Below are 7,139 nucleotides of genomic sequence, written 5' to 3'. Positions count from 1 at the left end.
TGCTTTAAGCATAATATAAGTAGCAAATTGGTCTCTTGTCTATTGGCCAGATGAAGACAATTTCACTATTGTGGAAACAAAAAGGTGCTAGTTGCATCAGCTGGTATTAGTGCAGGTAGTCCAGATTCTCCCTGTACTGTGAAAGCTGGTACTAAAGTGTACAGTGATATAATGAAAGGGTCAGGTAATTTTGAGTAGTCATATTTTACCTTATGCTGATTGCTTGTAAAGATCATATGCTGAAATGGAAGAGCTTGAGCACAGACTGGCACTGTCTACTGAATTAGGAGAAGTAACTGGTAAGACATCACTGCATATGGAAGTTGAAGTTTAATGATACATATCTGTGATAGAATTACCTGAAGAACCAAATGAAGAAATTCATAAGACATCATGACATCACTACTTAAAGAATTATTATGTATTTATTATACTATTACGTGAACAATCAAGAAAAGGAACTGGCAAAACATCCCTGCATATATAAAGGTTTGATATTATTTATTATAGTATTAAAAAGAAGCGAAAGCAGAAAACTTGTACAAAACAGCCTAAATGTAGAAAGGCTCTAAATGATAGTCAAATAAAAACAAAAATAATAAAGGTATTCTTAAGCATTATGATATCGTGTGATGACTCACAGTGTCACTAACATGCACACAGAAACATATAGGGAGTATAATAAGAGTAACTTCAAAACCTATACCAATACAGTCCCTGTCACTCTTATCATCAGCAGCATCTAAGACAGCATTCACAGCCGCACAGCCATCTTCACCAAAATCATCCATTATGCTGTCTTCAATACATGATTCAACACTATCATTATCTATAACTCTGTTGCAATCACTGTCACATTTTTTTTAGCATTTTCGTAGCCATCACAATCACCGGAGTTACCATCACCACCATTATGATCACCATCCTGACAATCATTACCATCACCTATTTCTCCATTAGAATCTCCATTGCCAATGCCATCACCTATTAGTGGTAAGATTTCATTAAGGTCATTCCAGTCCAGCACAGTTTAACCATCTCTTGTTCCAACAACTTTATATCCACAGCAAGTGGTTGATTAGTTGGAAAGAATAGAAAAGAATTAAGCTTACATCATCAATCAAGAGATTTTGGATACAGTCACATTTTCAGTTCCAACCTCATCCTCAATCCTACTATCCTTTATCTCTCCCAACACCACCACCAATGCTCCAACCATCAAACACTACATATCATCACAGCCCTTCAGCAGTTACATACATGTACTTGTATGTTCCCAAGAATCTATTACTACCACTACGTGTAGTTCCTCATCAGCATCTCCTTCACTTATAAATGCACATGGTAGCAATTACTTGGGATCAGACAAAATAGAAAAAAGTGCTGTGTTTTCTGTACAAAAGGTTATTGATAAGTATCACAATATGAGAAACGAAAGCAAAGCATCGACTTCAGCGTGGAGAATTGCCATATTTGGCAAGAATGTATTAAAGCAATGCACTCCACTGGGGAATGTAGAGTTACCTGGTCTTCCTCTTGTGGAACTTATGGTATTAAAGAAAAATATTGTTCCACCTCTTCTCACTCTATACTAACAGTCCTCATGAATTTGAGTTCTTGTGTAAAAGATGCATTGAGTCAATACAGCAAGGATGTAAGCACCTGCAAGTTTCATTTAAGAACTAACACCTTATATTACATGCACATGTACCAATGATATGTATACTTAAATGCTTTTTAAAACATACCTCTAGTTTAAAAGTAAGAAAAGGAGCCATATTAGCCATTAGGAACCACGTGTTTTCCATTGGTGCGGCCGTGTTTGTAGTATTGGTGTACGGCAGTATAAGTGATTTTACCTATTACATCTAAAATACAATAATAATTATGTGTAGGAATTATGGTACATGTATATTGAATATTATGTGTATACAGATAGAGCATGTAAACAAAATTACTGAAATTATACTGATTTCTACATTATATTGATTAATATTAATGCTATAATAATACATGTATAAATTAAGAGAGAGACAGAGTATTTTAGTAGCCAGTAGCATTTCCATTTAGTTCGATCACCTTTGGTAGTACTTTCCTCATATGCCTAATGTATTTGGTACACTTGACAACATCCACAATCTTCCAAAACTTTATTATCCCCTTTACCAGTTCATCCCAAGACTTTGGTTTCACTTCCCTTCGCACGTATTCTTTTAGTTTGTGCTAAAGGATTTCCATTGGATTGCAGTCAGCCAATTCAGGAGGTATTTCCCACCATGTATTATTGTTGTCTTCAAGAAATCCTGTGGCATATCAAGAACTATGGTTCAGATCATTGTCCTGCATAAATTGGCAATGATCCTGATAAGTTTGTTGAATAAAAGGAAGAAGTGTTTTACTCAATATTTCTACAAATTGAAAATTGTCCATCACTTTATCAAAAATACAGATTCCTGTCCTTCCCTTTAAATTTATTCCAGACCATACAAGGACTTTCAGTGGGTGCTTTGGTCTAAAGTAAAATTAAATTCATTTTTGTACATGCATGTAACTGTCACTACTTTTATATTGTATTTATTGTTAATGGCCTAATTATATCTTGGTTTAGGTTTGGTTTCCGTCCTTTTCAGTGGCAAGGATGCCTCTTATCACTTGCCACCTGAACAGTTGCTTCATCGGTCCAGACAACATCACTAAAGCAAGTCTGTCATTCATGTAAGTACTCCCTTGCCCATGCTAGCCTTTTCTCTTTATTTCAATTTCTTATCAGTTGGCAGTATGCACTACTACAGAAAGTCCAACCAAGGTTGGTATGGCATCTTAAAATTGTTCTTAACGATACGTTGTATCGCTTTTCATTTAATAGTTGATGTAGCTGGTATGCTGTTTTTTCATCATTCCTTTCCATCTCTCTATCAACAATGTCCTTTACCTCTGCTGTAATTTTGGATGGCCTGCCACTACCTGGTTTTTAAGCAATAGTTCCTCAATTACATTACCTGATAAATTCAATTCACAATACACACACATTATACCAGTTAGTCTATATTTCCTTAAGTACAGGATTCCTGTAGCTGTTACTGTCAATCCTTCCTTCTCCTGCATTTTTTTAATGGTTATGTACTTGTGTCCTCTTTTATTGAAGCTTAATATCCTTGTCTTTTTTTAGCTTGAGTAAACCATCTTCTCAGTATAGCTGCTGCAACAATTCCTGCTCAGTTCTGGAGCTCACGAGGTAGCTAGCTAGCTGACTTCTGGTAGGTGTGGCAAAATGTCACTATGCCTAATTGCCATAGTTACAAAAATGTTTCATTACATTATTTTAAATCAAAAAAGCTAAAATTTCATTCAATCAACAACATTATACAAAATAACAGTATTGAAAATACAAACAAAGTGTATGGAATCCTCTCCTCCTCTCCTGTAGTCCATCTGGCAATAGCGGAAGCAATGAGTCATGGCTATAAAACAATGATAGTACTAGGAGAATTTATTCCGTTTTTGGGTGGTCTATCATGCCATGCCAGTAGTAATAGAAGATGGAAGATGATAAGCTGCTCCATCCGGAATGCAATTGTGGAAACGCTTAGAGAACGGCTAAGAACAGTAAAGATGGTATGGTAGCAACGCATCAAGTGTATGGAGAAAAATGGACAAAAGACGGTCTGTTTAACAGTAAATGCCCGTTCAACGCAAACGGAACGCGAAGCTTGTATGTCTTGTGCTGTATAATAATACTCAACTTAAAACAACTGTTCCTAATATATATATTATATGCCACAAGTACAATTAGAAGAAGTACCTGTTGAAGTGCTTGTTGTGTTTGTAATATCTAATTGTATTGAAAAGATCGTAATGTGTATTGTATTGTTATTAGAGTAACTTACCATAATGGTGTAGCATAGTGTCCTTTACTGTTATTCAGTTGAGTTGCTTGTTGTGTTAGTAATATCTAATTGAATTTAAAAGATGGTAATGTGTATTGTGTTCTTATTATTAGTATAACTTACCTTAATAGTGTTGCATAGTGTCCTTTACTGTTATTCAGTTGTGTTGCTTGTTGTGTCAGTAATATCTGAAATTTTTGATGTTTTCATAGGCAATAGTAGCTGCAAAGGAGCATATTGATCTTGTAAGGCGGGAGAGAGATTACTTCAGGGAAGCCATCAAAAAGCTGGACCTAACCATCAAAAGGCCAGTGAACCAAGTGGAGGTCGAAGTTTTCAATAGCTTTGACTATGCGCAACAAGTCAGTTAGTGTCCTTACACATCTTCATTGTAAAATCAATAAATGCAGGTGCATTACCCCAGTGATCCATTGCAGCCTGGTCCCATCTACTTCTTAACACCAAGGAAATGTGGCTTGTTTGGGGTTTGTTGTGAAGCATTCCCTAGGCAGGTTACATACCTAGTGGATGAGGTAATGGACACATGGAAGGGGGCCAATACTGTTGTCAGCTGTGTCCATCACTACATTGAAAACCATGGCGTCAATGCTAGTATGATCCATCTCAATGCTGACAACTGTAGAGGTCAAAATAAGAATAATACTCTTATTCAATATTTGGCCTGGAGAGTACTGACACACAGGAATAAATCTATCAAGACCTCCTTTCTTTCAGTTGGGCATACTAAGTTCTCACCAGACTGGTGCTTTGGGCTCATCAAACAGCTTTTTAGGAAGACTGCAGAAGGTTGCATGGAGGATATTGTGAAAGTAGTTGATTCTGCAGTTGTGAATGTTTCCCAATTGATTGGATCTAGCACAGGAGAGGTTATTGTGCAATGCTTTGATTGGACGCGCTTTCTGCAATGTTTTTTAAGCACATAGATGGGATAAAAAAGATCCACCATATCATGCTGGAGAAGGATTCACTACTGCTGGGAGACTTCTTAGCTCAATAATCAATAGATAGTAGAATTAGAAAAGTAAGTTTATTGAGAGATCATGTTACCCTGCCTCCTTCTGATACACTACCAAAGGGGTTATCAGCAAAAAGGCAGTGGTACCTTATATGAAAAATTTTTGGAATTTTTGTCCGGACAACAGCAAGGACAAGACATGCCCCATGCCTTCTGTTGCAAAGCCTTCATCATTAGCCCACCATAAACCTGAAGCACCATCTCTGGCATGGACAAGTATGGGTGTTCCATCAGCTCCTAAAAGGAGGAGGAAGCAGCAGTAAATGTGGCCTTGAAGGTCACAACTGCCGGTCTTTCTGATTGACTTATTTGTGCAGTGCTCTCTTTGTCTCAGGACTTTCTCCATCTCGTAAGGTGAGCCATGTTATTAACTGCACTTAAGAATTTTTGTTAGCCCTTCACATGTACCTGTTGTATTCTCTCTCTCGTTTTGCGAGTAAAGTTACCCTAGTGCACTCTCCAAATTTTCTACTCTCTTTAAGTGTCGTTCTATCTTCTAAAACATGTTTCACAAGTGTCATCTCATCCCACACACTTTTTGATTTCAGTTAATCTCTTACTGTATGTGTCCCTTCTAAGTACAAAACCTGTGCTGAACTCTCACTCAGTTCAAGTTCTTTTGGACAACTCTTTTTCTGTCTCCCTTCCTTTCTATACTTGTCTCTTTTCTCTGTCTTCTTTCGTCCCTCCTATGTCACCCACCCTAGAATCTACACGTACATCCATCACTAGAAGTAGGAACTTTCACTCAATACAGGTCTCGATCTTTTTACATGTACATCCATCACTACATGTAGGAACTTTCACTCAATACAGGTCTCGATCTCCCTACACATACATCCATTACTACAAGTAGGACCTTTCACTCAATACAGGTCTCGATCTCTCTACACGTACATCCATCACTAGAAGTAGGAACTTTCACTCAATACAGGTCTCGATCTCTCTACACGTACATCACTACATGTAGAAACTTTCACTCAATACAGGTCTCGATCTCCCTACACGTACATCCATTACTACAAGTAGGAACTTTCACTCAATACAGGTCTCGATCTCTCTACACGTACATCCATCACTAGAAGTAGGAACTTTCACTCAATACAGGTCTCAATCTCTCTTCACGTACATCCATCACTACACATAGGAACTTTCACTCAATACAGGTCTCGATCTCTCTACACCATCACTACACGTAGGAACTTTCACTCAACACAGGTCTCGATCTCTCTACAAGTACATCCATCACTACACATAGAAACTCTCACTCAATAAGTGAATCTCTGCACAAATCAAAACAAAATTAAACATCTCCATGCCCTCCCCTCAGTTTTCAAAAACAATGAAGAATTTGATTTCAAAATCATTAATGACAGTAGAAAATTTAACATAACTACATTTTCATTATTATTCTTCCCTCACAAAGGTATTAAACACAGCAGCAGTAACAAAAGCAGTGTATAACAGTAAAGGACACAATGCTACACTATTAAGCTAAGTTATACTAATAATAACACAATACACATTACCATCTTTTCAATACAACTAAATATTACTAACACAACAAGCAACACAACCGAATAACAGCAAAGGACAATATGCTACACTATTAAGGTAAGTTACTCTAATAATAAGAACACAATACACATTACCATCTCTTCAATACAATTAGATATTACTAACACAACAAGCAACACAAACTCTTACTACAACAAGTGATGTACTGTGCTACAAGGAATAAAGACAAAATATCTAACATATTCTCAAATCTTTTATGATGTTGAGAGATCAGTCAACATTCTTTACCTGCAAATATCTTGACAATAATTATCATGATAAATATAATCTTTTAAAAATGAATGTAAGACACTGTTTTAAATGTTCTGTCTTCGCTTTCCTAGGTCTGTGGCACTATGTCCTAACAAGTAGAAATAGAAGGAAAACATACAGTCTGTTTTGTAAGTGCTCAATAGTCTAATTTTGTTCTCAGAGGCTAAAAGGGAATGCGCACCATAACTGGAATGGTCACTGGCTCTTCCTTAGTTGGCTTGATGGCTACAGGAAAGAGAGAACGAGTAACACACTACAACTTAAATATCGAGCGCTCAATATTCTATGCACATTTTTATTGAGCGCCTACAAAATAGAATGCTCCAACCGCTCTATCAATCACACTTACTGTAAAGCTTACCTTTGTCTTTATCTTTAACAATGAT

This window comes from Amphimedon queenslandica, unplaced genomic scaffold, assembly GCF_000090795.2.
Source record: "Amphimedon queenslandica unplaced genomic scaffold, v1.1 AMPQUscaffold_13494, whole genome shotgun sequence".
NCBI lineage: Eukaryota > Metazoa > Porifera > Demospongiae > Haplosclerida > Niphatidae > Amphimedon > Amphimedon queenslandica.
The sequence above is the reverse complement of the archived record's forward strand: the minus strand, read 5'-3'. Positions refer to the sequence as shown.